Here is an 18,996-nt window from a genome sequence, read left to right as displayed (position 1 = left end):
TTCATTTATTATCTGTCCAACATTTATGTTAATGTAAATGTAAAGCTATTCTAAATAATGCCTATTAATTTTACAAAAACAGGAAACACTGTTTCAGGGAGCCATCTATTTTAGCTATTGTTCAAGAAACAGCTAATGTCTCTACATTGTTCACTATTAAACAAGTTTTGAGTTGTAAATACACCTTTACTTCTGTTATAGCACTGCTGATTTAATAAATTTAAATATGAGAATAGCATTGAAACATGTATGTTGCCATATATAAAATAGATGACCAGTGCAAGTCTGATGCAAGAAGCAGGGTACCCAAAGCTGGTGCTTTGGGATATCCCAGAGGGAAGTGGTGGGGAAGGAAGTGGGAGGGGGATTCAGGAGGTGTGTGTGTGTGGGGAATACATGTATACCTGTGGCCAATTCATGCTAATGCATGGCAAAATCATCACAAGATTGTAAAGTAATTATCCTCCAATTAAAATAAATTAATTGAAAAAATTTGCAGGGATGAAATAAAAGAAGAACATGGCTTAGCACTTCTATAATTTTTTTCTTATATTTGGAACACTGAATAAACTAGTATCATTATTCTTGAATCAACTTAATGAGTACATTTCCACAGATCTTCCACTGACTGGGTCATGGTCTCCAGACACCAATTCTTCTAACCTATTGCTTAGAGCCAGCAGTTAATGTTCTTGATCTCAGATGAACTTTTCTTCTTATCTTTGAAACAAGTTCCTGGGACATTCATGACAATAGAGAGAACTTCTGGCATTTTTCTGGCAGAAGACAATAGGGAAATCAGTAATAATTAATTCAAGTTTAATGTTTTGATCTCTGTATTTACCATTGGCACAGAAAAGACTCTGGAATTAAAGTTGGACTTAGGAAGATCTTGGTTTGGTGTGTGCTTAAAACACCCAACAGACAGGTATTGTAGGTAATTACTTTTAATCGGCTGAGACACTATAGAAACAAACAAATAAAACAAAGCACAGTGACCATGCCTGATAGCCTGGGTTCAAATCTCACTCAGAAGAAGCATGTTGAAGCCCTGGAGGAGGTGTCTGAGCCAAGAGATGAGTCCAAATCCTAACCTAGCCTTTGCCTCTATGTTTTGATTCCTGACCCAAAGTGCAATAGTTTCCTACAAAGCCCGTCTGAAGGACCAGGGGAAGTCCGTTTGTGGCCAACTTCCTTTGCCATCTTCACACTGTCAGCTGACTCAGTGTCATCAGCTTTCTTGATGACCAGTTGACCACAGAGTGACCAGTGGTGTGTTTGACTCCCGGGCTAACTTAGAGCTCACAACTTTGTAAACTCAACCTTGTAAACCAGGTCATATGACCATTCTGCTGAGAATTCACTTCCCTTCTACTGACCAACACTGGTTGAGCAGTTAATATGAGTTAACTGGGAAAATAACCATTTGGGCTGGTGCTTCAGTGGCTTAATAAATTGAATTTGTGATACTCTGTGTCTTATTCACTATTGAACTGAACAACTTTTTGAGAGCTGGTAGCAAAGCCTGACTGAGAATAGGCAGCAGCAGTCACTACTTCTCATTCTTCTCTAGACTCTGTAATGGGAGCGGACATAGTCTTGTCTCTTCTTTGAGGGCCCACTCCATACCCACAGCCTAGACACTCCATCCCAGGTCCCTCCACGAGGACCGCTAGATGGACCCTCCTTCCCTCTGTCATCAAATGTTCATTCCACTAACCTGACGGCACTGACCCTTCTCGCCACACTCTCAAGGAAACAACCAATCCCGTCTACATCAATCCATGGAAATCCCACCAGGAAATCTCAGGTTTTTCCCTGAGAAAAAATCTCTGGGAATTCCCTGGAGTTCTGGTGGTTAAGAGTCTGTGCTCTCAGAGCTGAGGGCCTGGGTTCAATCCCTTGTCAGGGAACTAAGGTCCCAGAAGCCGGGCAGTGTGGCCAAAATGAAAGAAAAGTAGTCTCTGGATATAAACTGCCAATATTTGGTTTCAGGTTTTGACATCTACATTCAGAAGAGTTGAGCTGTGATTCCCCTTTCCTGTAATGTCTATTGGTGGGGTGGCATGAACAGTCTACTGATTCCCTGAAAGCAGTGTGGGTGTGTTCCCTGTGTCTGGTCTCTGAAACAGATCTGAAAATTGGCACTAAAAATAGTACATTTTCTATATTTAAAAAATATTTGTGAGTCAGCTTGATAGAAGAATAAAAAAGATTAACAAGTAATACAGAAAACTGTAAAATACATTTATAACTCTGTAGACAAATTAGAGTAGTGGGAACGAAAAGAAATGAGGAAAACATTTTCAGCAAAAGTCAACCAGCCCATTTTAAGGAACAGCATTCAGAAGATCCATATGAACACACCTCCAGAATAACAATTCCAACTTTCCATTTTCAAATACTTGAGGTGTGAAGCTGTGAGCTTCTCACCTGTTACCAAGTTTAAATCTCTCAGCTCACAGCATTAGTTGGAACAGAAGGAAAGATGTGCATCATCAAATTGCCATGGCGTTGAATCATCACAGAACTTTCAGAGTAAACAGGACTCTGCACACTATGGGTCCAACTGCTGCTGTCTACACAGGTGTGTGTTTCCATGGATGAATGCAGCATTTCAGAACACAGGTTTTGGTTCAAAAATTGAACCCTGGCCCCATACATTACTCTCTTTTAATGAAAACAAATTGTAGGAGAAAAATGGCCTGCCTCCAAATATAGTTTATAGTGAAAATTTCTGAGTGAAGAGGGACAGAACTAACATGTTGAACAATAAAGAGGTTTCACTCTTGACCAAAATCCCATTTCTACCTATTCCTACTATTCCTGAGTCACCAGATATTCTAGACCAAACTGTTTGTTACACATGAAATAAAAAGGAATATCAATAGAAATTCAATTTTGAAAAGTCATCTTTCTTTCTCTAACCATATACTTATCAAATTGTGTAAATCCTTTTCTCATTCTCTGTGTGGAGAAGTAAATGGCAATCCATCCCAGTATTCTTGCCTAGAGGATCCCATGGACAGAAGAGCCTGGCAGGCTACTGTCCATGGGGTCACAAGAGTCGGACACAACTTATTGACTAAACCACCATGACCTAAAGTGGGCTTCCCTGGTGGCTCAGACTGCTAAGAATCTGCCTGCTAATGCAGGAACCCAGCTTCGATCCTTGGGTCGGAAAGATCCCTTGCAGAAGAGAATGGCAACTCACTCCAGTATTCTTGCTTGGAGAATTCCATGGACAGAGGAGCTTGGTAGGCTACAGTCCATGGGGTCACAAAGAGTTGGAGACGACTGAGTAACTAACACTATTCTCTATGTAGGTTACTTCCTTTTTCTCTGTATGTGACTAAATGTATATACTTAATTATTTCTCAACCTTTGAATTCATTGAACAGTTTCCCTGTCATTGTGTATGTAAAAGACTGGCTATTCACTAAGCAATTAAGGAAAGGGAATCACCAGTGGGTTGGGTGAAAACATATAATCAACAGTTTTCTAAGTGAAGATGTTTAGATAACCGCAAACTCTGGGATTAAATGCATGTTCTGGTTCATAATTTAACACCTAATTACTCCCATTTTTATGATAATGTTATAAAGCTAGCTATTGAAACGTAAGTAATTAAGCCCCCAAAACATGAATAGTGAAATTTTAGGAGAAAGATGAGAGAGTTGCCGTATTTAAAATAATGCTGATACCCTTCAAGGTATGGAATGCCATGGTACATATTTCTATCACTGCTCATTCACTTCAAATATGGAGAACTAATGTATCCACTGGATTATTGATAAGGCATAAAAATATGAATGATGATATATTTTCTCCAAGGATAAAAGGAATGATAGAGTGAGGGTGGAAAAATTCAGGTAATATTACATCGCTGTTGGTAAAGAATTGCTATGATTCCCAACTTGATAGAAAAAGTGTGTATGTATAGACATAGAAACTGGGGGAGAAAAGAATTAGGGGGTATAGTAAGAAAAATATAGCCATCAGATTGGAGGAACAGTTTTCAAAAGCTTATAACAAAGAGCAATTCACAGCCCCATTTAGGAAGAATAGTCAGAATGAAGCACAGGACTTCTCTTCCTGCTGTCACTTGAATGTCCGCGGTAAATAAGAAAGAATGAGTAAATATAAGTAAATACCTTAGCAAAATGCTTATAACAGTATCAGTGCCATATGAAAGTTCAAGGAATAAATCTGGAAGGAACACAGAAACTCAGCAGTAGATCCTTCTGGAAACAGAACCTGGAAAACTTCAGAACAGGGAGTGAAGAAAATTCAGATGTTAATGTGCATTCTTTTCCTCTTTTTGAATTTTTCTATGTCATTCTTGTTGTTCTTACTACAAAATTTATTTTAAAAAATTAACACCCCATAACAGGAGCATTAGACACCCACTTTATTTGGCTCAGGATGAGAAACTCAGACAGAGCACGTCTGCTCTATGATGGCGGGGCCTCAGCAGAGAAGACTTATGGACTGGGGGCTGACTCGACATCCAGGGACTGGAATCCTCTCGGTGACTTCATTCCCAAGTTTGCAGTTGAAGCTGGGTTTGGCTCCATAAGACCTGCCCCTGTGGTCAGGCTTCCTTGAAGCAGGGCAGGCCCAGGGCATGCAGCTCTCTTCCACAGCACCTGAGGATGCTACAAGGGAGCAACCCAAGTGTCCAGGCAGAGACTTATGGCCTTTTCTACCATAACCTTGGACACTACACAGTGTTATTTCCAGGACATCTGTCAGTGACAAGTAAACACCATGTCAGCTCTGGTCACACGGAGGGGGCTAGACCCCACTGCTCAATGGGAGGAATGTCCAAAAAATTGCAGGTTCTAAAATTGCCACATGCATAGACCAGTTTTAAAAATACTCTGTCACAGGGATATCACTCCAACATACATAGGCAGGAAATATTGCCTTTTGGAATAGAGCCAAGCGCAAGGGAAAGCCTGGACTCCTGCCTTCACCATACCACCCTGAGCTGTTTGACAATAAACAAAAACATTGAGGGACTCTTATAGAACAGTTATGAGATAATAAACATAGTATCTGCCTTAAATGTTGCTCTACCAAGGAGCCCTTTCCTCCATTCTTGAGTCAAGGCGTGTGACTTAAATTCCCCACAGCGCCCTGCTCTTCTGTCTTTCAAAACAATGAGAAAGAGAATACTTGTAAGTATTCATGGATTTGTGTGCCATGTGCATCGTGGTCACTTCCCCTTTCAGCCTTGAAGCCCTGTGATGAAGGAGGTCAAGGCTGTTTGTTCCCACCAGCTCTTGGCTCACTTGAAGTCTGATAGGGTCATGCTGAAAATAGTACATAACTTTCTTCAGGCACTAGTCGACAGACATTCCTCACAATACTAAATCCATAAAGCTTTTGCCAGTGAAAGGCTTTCTTCCTCAAATTGGCACCAAAACTGAAATGGCAGCACATGTGACCACGACTGAAGAGAATCCATTTACACTTTTTATACTCTCCTTTGACATGAATTTCTAAGCATTTTGCTACAGGAATATCAACTTTTTGAATTGCAAAGTTGGCCTCAAACCTGGTTGGGTGTATTGTGTGATGTAGGGGATGTGTACCCTGTATCCTCTTCCCTTTAGGTGCTGGAGAAGACTCTTGAGAGACCCTTGGACAGCAAGGAGATCAAACCCTGTCAGTCCTAAAGGAAATCAGTCCTGAATATTCATTGGAAGGACTGATGCTGAAGCTGAAACTCCAATACATTGGGCCACCTGATGCAAAGATATGATTCATTGGAAAAGACCCTGATGCTGGGAAGATTGAAGGCAGGAAGAGAAGGGGATGGCAGAAGATGAGATGGTTGGATGACATCACCGTCTCAATGGACATGCGTTTGAGCAAGCTCTGGGAGTCGGTGATGGACAGGGAAGCCTGGTGTGCTGCAGTCCATGGGGTTGCAAAGAGTAGGACATGACTGAGTAACTGAACTGAACTTGGAAGAGGGATGCACAGACCAGACCGTGGTCTTTCCATCTTAGTTTCTGAAATATACACGTGTACTTCAGGCAACAGCAAGTTCTGAAAAATCTGAGTAGGAGAATAGCCAGATGAGACCCAGTGGAGCACATTTGGAGGTGGAGATGGGAGAGTGAGTCGGGGGTGGGGCCAGCAAGAGCACTATTTTCAGAGTTTATGTGAAATACAATAAAACTGTTGAGAAGAGGTGTCAAGGACAGAACAATGTGGAGGGGTTGGAAGAGAAAAAAATCTGAATGGTTGGATAGGGTGAGAGAGTTGAAAGATGAGAGGGTAATGAGGCTCCATGTCTCATTTTTAGATAGATAGACTGAAAGAAGTCCTTAAAATAAAAGGATTAACTAGAATGGAGAAAACAAAGTGATATTATAATCAATGTTATGATGACCAATACACTGAGATCTAGCTATAATTTACATGATAGTTCATCAGTTTAATCAACACCATTTATCCATTAGTGCTACTCATTTATGACTGATGAGACTATTTGAAATCACTCAAGGTATTTCAAAGAAAGGGGCTTAATAAAGTGCATTGGACACCCATGTGTTGTGAGGGCAGAATAGAAAAGGCCCTCACAGAAAAGTCATTTTAGGTTATGTTAATTGTGTGTCTAGCAGAGAACCAGAATCCATTGTCCATAGAACCCAGACACTGCTTCTCCAAGGAGGTCATTTCTACTTTTCTTTGAAGCATGAGGCTCCTGTAGAGGGTGAAAACCTAGGAAGCACACCAAGGATTCAAACTCAATTCCAGTGTCCTCCACCCTTTGAAACAAAGGTTTCAAAGGTGGTTTGAAGTGTGTCACTGAATCTATCCTATTTTTCCCTCTGTCTGATTCAGGCAACCTCTATGCTGATACTTTTCCATCTTTCTGATCTAGTATAGCCTGATTTCAACTCTTATACTTCTTTCTCCAGCTCAAATCTTTACCCAGATCACCAAATTCTTATTTAACATTATCACAAGGCTGTCCACTAGAAAGCCCAGTCTTAATATTTCCAAAGCTGAAAATCTGATCTTCTCAAATCTACTAAAATATGCTCCATCTGCATTTTTTTCTCTCTCTGCTTATAGCAACTCCATCTTTTCTGACAGGACAGTGACCTTGGAATCATGCTGGTTGACCAGTTGTTTCACATGCCACATCCAAACTGTTGGCAAACCCCATCAGTTCTTTCATCAAAATATGTCCAGCATCATAATTCTTATCACCACCTCCAGTCTGGTCTCAAGCCTCCTTATTTCTTTCTTGAATTGTTGCAATATTAACAATTGTTGCAATTCTAACTAGCCCCCTTCACCAGCTCTTGTTTCCCCTCCCCACCCTAGAAAGGCTACTCTCAGCATAGCTACCTCAGTGACTCCTCAATAACCTTAATCAGATCATGTCACTTTGCTACTGAGGACCCTCCAAAGGATGGCATCTCACACAGTGTCCACTGAGGCCCTACAGTGTTGAGCCCCACTTCATCAGACTCTTCTATCATTCTTCTCCCTCTCACTGCACTCCTGCGTAGCACATGACCTCCTGGTTTCTGCTCCAACGTTCCAGGCATGTCCCCACTCAGGCTTGGCACATACTGTTCCTCTACCTGTAATTCTCTTTCCTAGATATATCTGGCTCATGTCCTCACTTCGTTGTAAAAGTGTCACCTTCTCAAGAAATAAAGCCTGTTTCATGTGAAAACCCTTCCCTTCACCCTGATCTCCTTCCCTGATTTATTTTCCTCTTAAATTGCAGTAATACTTATTGATTTATTTGTTTACTATCTGATTGAATGCCTTCAGTTGAATGAAAACTGCAGAAGGTGTTGCTGTTGTTTCCACAGCTATTTCCCCAGTAAGACCATACCTGGAAATCATGCAATTTTAGGAAATACATGTAGAGTTACTGTACTGACCTTATTCATGTTATTTCTAAGCGTCATAATATACAGTTAAAACTCACTCTGCAGCCCTCACCTGTGCTCTCAAAACCTTCTGTCCTTCCACATAAATCTCCATTCCAGGCTAGCATCAATGTCATCCTCTTGCCAAGATTGAACTTAAATGTCATGTACACAAGGAAGATTTTATCCTGCTTTCTTACTGTTTTCAAAGTTCTTTTTTCTAGGAGTCTCTATTTTGTACTGGAGTTATTTTTTTTAAATATATTTCACCCTTTCTACTAAATTGTCATTTTCTTGAGAGTAAATTAGCTTTTTTCTTGTAATGTTTTAGTCATACAGAGCACACCCTTAAAAAATCTTTTTATTTATGAGAAATTTCAAGCATACACAAAGTAGAAAGAACTGCATAATAAGTCCATACTACCTATTACCCAGCTTCAGCAGTTATCAGTATATTACCAAATTTGTTTCACCAAGCCTCCTGACTTTTCACCTGTTACTAACAGTGAATCTACAAACTCCCATGGGCTTACTGATCTGTTTCCTGTAGATTCACTGGCCCTTGAGTTCTAAGATCTTGCATAATTGCACCTTTGCCTAAATAAGAAGTGTTGGGAAGTAGACCAAATGTCTCTTAACAAGGAACTCAGTGAGGAAATAAATAAGAATAATCTCTCAGATGCAGGGAATTGGGAAGCTGTCCAATATGCCTTGCAATTATTTCTGGAAATTAAAAAAAATGCTTCAAAACTATATATTAAAAGAACACACTGAATATTGAACTTCGAATCTCCAATGACAGAGCATATACTACTGAAATTACTAGGCTTTCAAGAAAGAAAAATTGTTTGGTCACCTAGGAAAAAAAGCAAGTGAATGCATTATTGACAGAAAGCAGTGTGAGCCATGAATTTCATACTCAGCAAAAGTAACTTGCAGGGATAAATCGCACTGACCTTTAACTCATCAAGCAAGACCTCGGATAATACACTTCTCATGATCCTCTTCCAGAGGGAAGAAAAAAACTTCAGAAAATAAAATTCTTAGAAAGATACTGATGTAAGTACTAAACATTTTTGCATTTGAGACTCAGTGAAAGTTACATAAGAGAAGTAGTGACCTTGCTGGTGACCATTAGGGTTATTGTCTATAATAATTCAGCAAGATCTATAGAATGCTTTTCTATTTATGTGTTTTATTTTACATAAAATATTTTAAAAATGAGACATAGTAGATAAACTGATTTATGTAAAAACTTTCAACAACAAACATAAATCATAGATCTAATTTTAATTCTGAATCTGTACAATTCAGAAACTAATTAACTAGCACTAAATAAACTGATTTGGGAGAGGAGGAGCAATGAAGAGAATCCTGTTCCTTGGCTTAATTTAAGCTTCTGGACACTGCCAACTCAACCCCCTCTGAGACTCAGTTTGAGGCTTCCATGCTAGAATCTTCCACATAAACACAGGTGCTGGAATCACTTGGGAGAAGGAGAGAGAGGTAGAGGAGGTGATCCGATGGTAAGAGTTTACAGAATCCAGGAGGCCCCTCAGGCCCTGGAGAAGTGGCCATGGGGGTCAGGTTTGCAGTGCACTGAGGACATTTTGGTACTCTCTGCAGAGGAAGACCGCTACCTATTAAGTGTGTTTACAACTGTCCCAGCAAAACAATTTAACTTGGGCATTTAGCAAGGCATCTTTCAGGTAGCTGGTCCCCAGATAGTGACACTAATGGGCAGGAGAGGAGAGGCTCTAGGACTGCAGGATGAAAAAGGCAGTCCCAGACCCCTGTGCCCTGTGGGGTGCAGGATGTCTGATGACACAGAAGTGGAAGTGATGCCCATGCTCCTCCACCCCTCAGTTCAGTTCAGGCACTCAGTCATGTCTGACTCTTTCAGACCCCATGGACCGCAGCACACCAGGCTTCCCTGTCCATTACCAACTCCCAGAGCTTGCTCAGACTCATGTCCATCGAGTCAGTGATGCCATCCAACCACTTCATCCTCTGTCCTCCCCTTCTCCTCCTGCCTCCAATCTTTCCCAGCATCAGGGGCTTTTCCAAAGAGTCAGTTCTTTGTATCAGGTGGCCAAAGTATTGGAGCTTCAGCTTTAGCATCAGTCCTTTCAATGAATAGTCAGGGTTGATTTCCTTTAGAATTGACTGGTTTGATCTTGCAGTCCAAGGGACTCTCAAGAATCTTCTCCAACACCACAGTTCAAAAGCATCAATTCTATGCTCAGCTTTCTTCATAGGCCAAATCTCACATCCATACATGACTACTGGAAAAACCATAGCTTTGATCCCTACCCTCAATAAAATCAAGCCATGAGATTTTCATGTTGAAACTGGACAGCCTAGCCTCCTAGAGCACTTTCATTTGTTCTTTAATAATCTCTCTTTTTTCCTAGTACCAACACCAACTTTTGCTTAGGCCCTAGAAATAAATTAAGGGGCTTCTCTCATAGCTCAGTTGGTAAAGACTCTGCCTGCAGTGCAGAAAACCCTGGTTCACTGCCTGAGTCAGGAAGATCCCCTGGAGAAGGGAGGGGCTACCCCCTAATGTAATGGATTTAGTTTATTTCAATATTAAAAGGTTACAAAAGTCATTGTTTCCTAAAATGTAATAAAATCAGATATATTTATTTTACTTAAGTACAAAATTAGGGGATAAATCAGAGGAACACTATTCCCAAACTGCTGGAGTGTTAGCTGCAGGTGAACAGGACCAAGCACCTTGGCCACAGTAGAAGTAATACCAACTAGGCACATGTGGAGATCTTGGGGGGAAAGAAGCTGTTTACCAAACAAGGCTAAAAACAAGGACCTGTAATAGCTGGGTCATATATTTGTATCTCTATTAGTCTCTCTTTGGTGCTAAGCATTTGACCCATTGCCCAACAAAGACTGTTGAATTTAAATTTATAATTACCTAAAAGCTTAGGAGGAAAGTTGTGACCAACATAGACAGCATATTGAAAAGCAGAGACATTACTTTGTCAACAAAGATCTGTCTAGTCAAGGCTATGGTTTTTCCAGTGGTCATGTATGGATGTGAGAGTTGGACTGTGAAGAAAGCTGAGTGCTGAAGAATTGATGCTTTTGAACTGTGGTGCTGGAGAGACTCTTGAGAGTCCCTTGGACTGCAAGGAGATCCAACCAGTCCATTCTAAAGGAGATCAGTCCTGGGTGTTCTTTGGAAGAAATGATGCTAAAGCTGAAACTCCAATACTTCAGCCACCTCATGTGAAGAGTTGACTCATTGGAAAAGACTCTGATGCTGGGAGGGATTGGGGGCAGGAGGAGAAGGGGACGACAGAGGATGAGATGGCTGGATGGCATCACTGACTCGATGGACGTGAGTTTGAGTGAATTCTGGGAGTTGGTGATGGACAGGGAGGCCTGGCGTGCTGTGATTCATGGGGTCGCAGAGTCGGACACGACTGAGTGACTGAACTGGACTGAAAATCTTATCAATAGGTTGTGATAATTGGCTCTTTTTTCTTGGAGAAGGCAACAGTAGAAAAGTCATAGATTGACTTGTTTACAGTCAACTGAACATGTAAATGAAAGTGGAAATGCTGTTGTCTGTGATTCCCTATGGTCTTATTTGACAAAACCATAATTTCCCAAAGGCTTTTTTATTATAGATTCTGTTGATTGACGATAGATAAAGAAAGCTGAGTGTCAAAGAATTTGAGCTGTGGTGTTGGAAAAGACTCTTGAGAGTCCCTCAGACTACAAGGAGATCAAACCAGTCAAACCTAAAGGAAATCAACCCTGAATATTCATTGGAAGGTCTGATGCTGAAGCTGAAACTCCAATACTTTGGCCACCTGATGCGAAGTGACTCACTGGAAAAGATGCTGATGCTGGGAAAGATTGAGGAAGGAGGAGAAGGGGAGGTCAGAGGATGAGATGGTTGGATGGCATCACTGACTCAATGGACATGAGTTTGAGCAAGCTCTAGGAGTTGGTGATGGACAGGGAAGCCTGGTGTGCTGCAGTCCATGAAGCTGCAGAGAGTCATACATGACTGAGCAACTGAACTGAACTGAACTGAACTGATACATGGCTTATCCAGCAGACAGTAAGACTGAGAGAAGTGACAACTGTTTGAGCATGTTCTGACCTAACAATTATAATAAGTAGGGAAGAAATGAACAAAAGGATCACTACAGGTGGATGGCAACAAGGAGTCTATAGAAAATGAGATGAATGATCAGAAGTAAGCAGATAAGAAACAAAAAAAGGGAATTAGATGGATGTTTTGGTCAAATACTCATCAGTGAAATTGTCCATTCTCTATTATCAGTTTCTTGATCTGAAAGTTGGGTCAGCTGTCTGCTTTTGAAGATTGGTTGCTTCTGGATGATCATGGAGAACCCTCCTTTTGAAGTCTCCTAATTTGAGTAGCTTTCCAACTGTGTGAAATTTTCCCCTGATGGCTCAGATGGTAAAGAATCTGCCTGAAATGTGGGAGAGACCAGATTAGATCCTTGGGTCAAGAAGATCCCTGGGGAAGGGAATGACTACCCACTCCAGTATTCTTGCCTGGAGAATTCCATGGACAGAGGAGCCAGGCGGGTTACAGTCCATGGGGTCACAAAGTGTTGAACCTGACTGAATGACTAACACTCTCACTTTTACTGATTTTTTTGGAGGGTTATGAAATTTAAACCTGAACATTAACTTCTAGGAGTTTCACCACTTTTTTTTTTTTTTTTTTTTTGACCATACCTGACAGAACGATCTGTTTCCAAGGCAAACCATTCAATATCATGGTAATCCAAGTCTATGCTCTGACCAGTAATGCTGAAGAAGCTGAAGTTGTACAGTTCTATGAAGACCTACAAGACCTTTTAGAACTAACACCCCCGAAAGACGTCCTTTTCATTATAGAGGACTGGAATGCAAAAATACGAAGTCAAGAAACACCTGGAGTAACAAGCAAATTTGGCCATGGAGTACAGAATGAAGCGGGGCAAAGGGTCATAGAGTTTTGCCAAGAGAATGCACAAGTCATAGCAAACACCCTCTTCCAACAACAGAGAAGACTCTACACATGGACATCACCAGATGGTCAACACCGAAATCAGACTGACTATATTCCTTGCAGCCAAAGGTGGAGAAGCTCTATACAGTCAGAAAAAACAAGACCGGGAGCTGACTGTGGCTCAGATCATGACTCCTATTGCCAAATTCAGACTTAAATAGAAGACAGTAGGCAAAGCTACTAGATGATTCAAGTATGACCTAAATCAAATCCATTATGACTTTTGCAGTGGAAGTGAGAAATAGATTTAAGGGACTAGATCGGATAGATAGAGTGCCTGATGAACTATGGACAGAGGTTCATGACATTGTACAGGAGGCAGGGATAAAGACCATCCCCAAGAAAAAGAAATGCAAAGAGGAAAAATGGCTGTCTGGGGAGACCTTACAAATAACTGAGAAAAGAAGCAAAAAAACAAAGGAGAAAAGGAAAGATATACCCATTTGAATGCAGAGTTCCAAAGAATAGCAAGGAGAGATAAGAAAGCCTTCCTCAGCAAACAATGCAAAGAAATAGAGGAAAAGAACAGAATGAGAAAGACTAGAGATCTCTTCAAGAAAATTAGAGATACCAAGGGAACATTTCACATAAAAATGGGCTCAATAAAGGACAGAAATGGTATGGACCTAACAGAAGCAGAAGATATTAAGAAAAGGTGGCAAGAATACACAGAAGAACTGTACAAAAAAGATCTTCATGATCCAGTTAATCACGATGGTGTGATCACTCACCTAGAGCCGGACATCCTGGAATGTGAAGTCAAGTGGGCCTTAGGAAGCATTACTACGAACAAAGCTAGTGGAGGTAATGGAATTTCAGTTGAGCTATCTCAAATCCTAAAAGATGATGCTGTTAAAGTGCTACATTCAGTATACCAGCAAATTTGGAAAACTCAGCAGTGGCCACAGGACTGGGAAAGGTCAGTTTTCATTCCAATCCCAAAGAAAGGCAATGCCAAAGAATGCTCAAACTACTACATGATTGCACTCATCTCACACACTAGTAAAGTAATGCTCAAAATTCTCCTAGCCAGGCTTCAGCAATACGTGAACCATGAACTTCCAGATGTTCAAGCTGGTTTTAGAAAAGGCAGAGGAACCAGAGATCAAATTGCCAACGTCCACTGGATCATGAAAAAAGCAAGAGAATTCCAGGAATACATCTATTTCTGCTTTATTGACTATGCCAAAGTGTTTGGCTATGTGGATCACAATAAACTGTGGAAAATTCTGAAAGAGATGGGAATACCAGACCACCTGACCTGCCTCTTGAGAAACCTGTATGCAGGTCAGGAAGCAACAGTTAGAACTGAACATGGAACAAAAGACTGGTTCCAAATAGGAAAAGGAGTCTGTCAAGGCTGTATATTGTCACCCTGCTTATTTAACTTATATGCAGAATACATCATGAGAAATGCTGGGCTGGAAGAAACACAAGCTGGAATCAAGATTGCTGGGGAAAATATCAATAACCTCAGATATGCAGATGACACCATCCTTATGGCAGAAAGTGAGGAAGAACTAAAGAGCCTCTTGATGAAAGTGAGAGTGAAAAAATTGGCTTAAAGCTCAATGTTCAGAAAACTAAGATCATGGCATCTGGTCCCATCATTTCATGGCAAATAGATGGAAAAACAATGGAAACAGTGGCTGACTTTATTTTTTTTTGAGCTCCAAAATCACTGTGGATGGTAACTGCATGAAATTAAAAGATGCTTACTCCTTGGAAGGAAAGTTATGACTAACCTGGACAGAATATTAAAAAGTAAACACATTACTTTGCCCACAATGGTCAGTCTAGCCAAGATTATGCTTTTTCCAGTGGTCATGTATGGATGTGAGAGCTGAATTATAAAGAAAGCTGAGCACTGAAGAATTGATGCTTTTTAATTGTGGTATTGGAGAAGACTCTTGAAAGTCCCTTGGACTGCAAGGAGATCCAACCAAACCATCCTAAAGATCAGTTCTGGTTGTTCATTGGAAGGACTGATGTTGAAGCTGAAACTTCAATATTTTGGCCACCTGATGCTAAGTCATTGGAAAAGACTCTGATGCTGAGAGGGATTGGGGCAGGTGGAGAAGGGGGGACAACAGAGGATGACATGGCTGGATGGCATCACTGACTTGATGGACGTGAGTTTGAGTGAGCTCTGGAAGTTGATGATGGACACAGAGGCCTGGCATGCTGCAATTCATGGGGTCCCAAAGAGTCGGACTGACTGAGCGACTGAACTGAACTGAACTGATGCTAAGTGACTCATTGAAAAAGACTCATTGGAAAACTGATGCTTGGAAAGATTGATGGCAGGAGAATAATGGGATGACAGAGGATGGATGGTTGGATGGCAGCACCGACTTAATGGACATAAGTTTGGGTAGGCTCCAGGAGTTGGTGATGGACAGGGAGGCCTGGCGTGCTGCGATTCATGGGGCGGCAAAGAGACAAACGTGACTGAGTGACTGAATTGAACTGAACTGAACTGAACTGATATGGCCTCTTTCAATGAGGTTTAAGAGCAATTTTTCTTGGATGTGTCACCCAGTAGACAAAATATGTTCAAAATCATGAAGAGGCTTTTAAAGAGATGTTGAGGTAAGACAGTTTTAACTTGTGGGTGAAAGGATTGGGTATATAGTGCAAGAGTCCTTTGCAATATTTTGGTATCTGTATGCAGTAGGGGTCTTCTAGCTATGAATTTATAGACAGCGGACCAATGTGTTCCTGAGGGAATTAACTATGGCCCTAAATCTAGTGTGTTGTGAGGAGAGAGCAAATTAGCCAAGATGGAGTGTTCAGGCTTTCTCACCCCACTTTTTGTAAATAATGACTGTGTAACAGCTGAGGTCCTGTATAGCACTGCGCATGGCCTTCATGAGGTACTCACGTGGTCGCGAGTTACCTGGTGCTATACACATACTTGAGCTCTACCCAAGAAAGCAGGGGCGTTACTGCTGCCTCACAGCTGCATCCATGGCGTCAGCCATGAGAAGAGAGAACTGTGGAATGGCTGCTGCATTAGCCAGGAGAGAATACTATGATGGCCCCTGTGCCAGCCAGGAGAGACGTTGTGTTGTTAGGTTATGCTATGGCTGCTGCTATGGCTGCTGCATCAAAGGAGAGGATAAATGTGTCTGCAGTTCCTCTGGCTCCTCCCATCTCCTTCCAGCCTCTTAGCTTGTGTCTTGCCTATCCTGGGTTCAGCAAACGGTGCAGACAGTGTGACACAGAGAGACAGTTGGCATCATGAACAAGACAGGCAAGACATGAGTATTCACACCAAGAAAGCTCAAAGGTTTTTGAAAGTTTTGATAGTTTTAAGGATGAGAGTGTTTTGCTCTCTTTTGCTAGGTTATGACTTAAATAATAAACAGTGTCTGGCAAAATTGTAACTTCTTTTGAAACATTATGCTCCTTTTTCTTTTAGCTAAAGTTGAGAACAAGTAAATGGAATCCTTCATACAGGCTTTTGTTCTCCGAACAAAGTAGGAGATAATTTACATATTGTGTCAGAACTGAACTGCAAGAGAAATTTAGATTTTTTTTTAAGTCTTAATGAAGCACCTGGGAAAAGTGGAGGGGCTTCAGTGAACTTCCAGGAGCATGATTGTCCAGGGTTACTATTTTCCTATCCAAGTGAAGGCAAAATTTTATTGACCTTCCTGGTCTAGAGGCACATTGGAGAAGGCAGAGCAAAGATCCACTGTATTAAAGCAAGTGGCTTTTAAAGGAATTGATAACAGGGTGGTATTTGGATTAAGTACTGCAACAAAGTAAGGGCTGATGATTTTGCTGATGATGCTGAGGTCTTCTTAAAAAAACATTCTCATCCTTCTAGTGTTTTCATTGGCAAGATAGGAGTGTTACCAGGGCTAGTGGAGAGTGTGTAAAGACTTTGGGATATAAGGCTTTTATCTACAGGTTTGATTCTTTCCTTTGCTTCTGGCTTCAAGGGATATTGGGGAAGTTTAGACAGTGGTTTAGTAGGCTCTATCTGAAATTTTATGGGTTCTAATTCAATTATTTTGCCTATGTCAGTGAAATTTTTATTAATAGTTCATAGAGTATCAGGTACAGCACCAAGATCCTTATGTGGAGGATAAATGTAATGAAAGAGGCAAAGGTTTATCCAGAGAAGATACAACTTAGTTATGATAGAAGAGTCTTCTGGGATACTCAAGAAATACTCTCTTCAGTGTGCATTCAATAGTACAATTTCGTTTGCTAAATAAGGTTCTTCCAATTAAATCTACAGGATGGTATCACAGAAAACCAAGATACTTCTTTTCAGTCATGGACTCAAAGGTTGTGGTCAGGAGCTGAGACAGTTAAAACGTACGGTTATTTAACATAACTATCACATGTATGGGGTGTGGCATGATTACTGTAATGAAGAGGATGAGCAAAGGTGGCAACATATAATGTAAAAGGATTAGCATCAATACATACCAGGATTTGATGAGGATTCTGTCAAAATTTATGATTAATTCATCTTGAATCCTTAAGGGCAGGGGAAGATATTGGGTGCTTTTGTTCATCACAGCACCCTCATTTATCTGAATTTTGCTTGGTCTATGGTTTCCTTTCATAAGAAAAGATAATCTTTTTTCCAGTGTCCCTTCTATTTACAATACCTGCAAATGTCCTTGTCAGTAGAACATTGGTTGGGGAATAGGTCACCTAGCTGTTTGATGTGCAGGGCCAATTTTGGATCCTGCCACATTTTTGTTCTAAAACCCTTTCACAATGTCCTGCCAGGTCTTGTATTTCTGCTAAAGGGGCTATCTTCCATTTTAGTTATATTTTCAAATTAGATCTTCAGTTTCAATGTGACTCCACTGACAAAATGAGATGGAAGGGGTGCTATTGAATCAGCCCCCACCCTTTTTTTTTTAATTCATGAATGTTGTAAGAAGGTCTGTTTGGAATATTTTCTGTTTCCATGACTGATGATGATCCAATCACATTTTATTAGAAATGTTTTAGGTATGGCTTTCAGGTAAGGCCACTCCTTATACTGCAATTGTGTTTCTGTATCCAGTTTTTACAGGTTTTCTCTTAGGAAGTCCTTAGGAGGTCCTTTCTTAGGAAATGATTTTCTTTCCTTTTGATATTACATAATTTGCTTAATTTGGCAAATTCAGACGTAAATAGAAGTAGGGAAAACCACTAGACCATTCAGGTATGACCTAAATCAAATCCCTTATGATTACACAGTGGAAGTGAGAAATAGATTTAACAGACTAGATATGATAGACAGAGTGCCTGATGAACTATGGATGGAGGTTCGTGGCATTGTACAGGAGACAGGGATCAAGACCATCCCCATGGAAAAGAAATGCAAAAAAGCAAAATGGCTGTCTGAGGAGGCCTTACAAATAGCTGTGAAAAGAAGAGAAGTAAAAAGCAAAGGAGAAAAGGAAAGATATAAGCATCTGAATGCAGAGTTCCGAAGAATAGCAAGAAGAGATAAGAAAGCCTTCTTCAGTGATCAATGCAAAGAAATAGAGGAAAAGAACAGAATGGGGAACTCTAGAGATTTCTTCAAGAAAATTAGAGATACCAAGGGAATATTTCCCTCAAAGATGGGCTCTATAAAGGACAGAAATGGTACGGACCTAACAGAAGCAGAGGATATTAAGAAGAGGTGGCAAGAATACACAGAAGAACTGTACAAAAAAGATCTTCACAACCAAGATAATCATGATGGTGTGATCACTCACCTAGAGCCAGACATCCTAGAATGTGAAGTCAAGTGGGCCTTAGAAAGCATCACTAAGAACAAAGCTAGTGGAGGTGATGGAATTCCAGTTGAGCTATTTCAAATCCTGAAAGATGATGCTGTGAAAGTGCTGCACTCAATATGCCAGCAAATTTGGAAAACTCAGTAGTGGCCACAGGACTGGAAAAGGTCAGTTTTCATTCCAATCCCAAAGATAGGCAATGCCAAAGAATGCTCAAACTATTGCATAATTGCACTCATCTCACACACTAGTAAAGTAATGCTCAAAATTCTCCTAGCCAGGCTTT

Source organism: Capra hircus, chromosome 5 (genome assembly GCF_001704415.2).
Source record: "Capra hircus breed San Clemente chromosome 5, ASM170441v1, whole genome shotgun sequence".
NCBI classification, from domain to species: Eukaryota; Metazoa; Chordata; class Mammalia; order Artiodactyla; family Bovidae; genus Capra; species Capra hircus.
Note: the sequence above shows the minus strand (reverse complement) of the source record.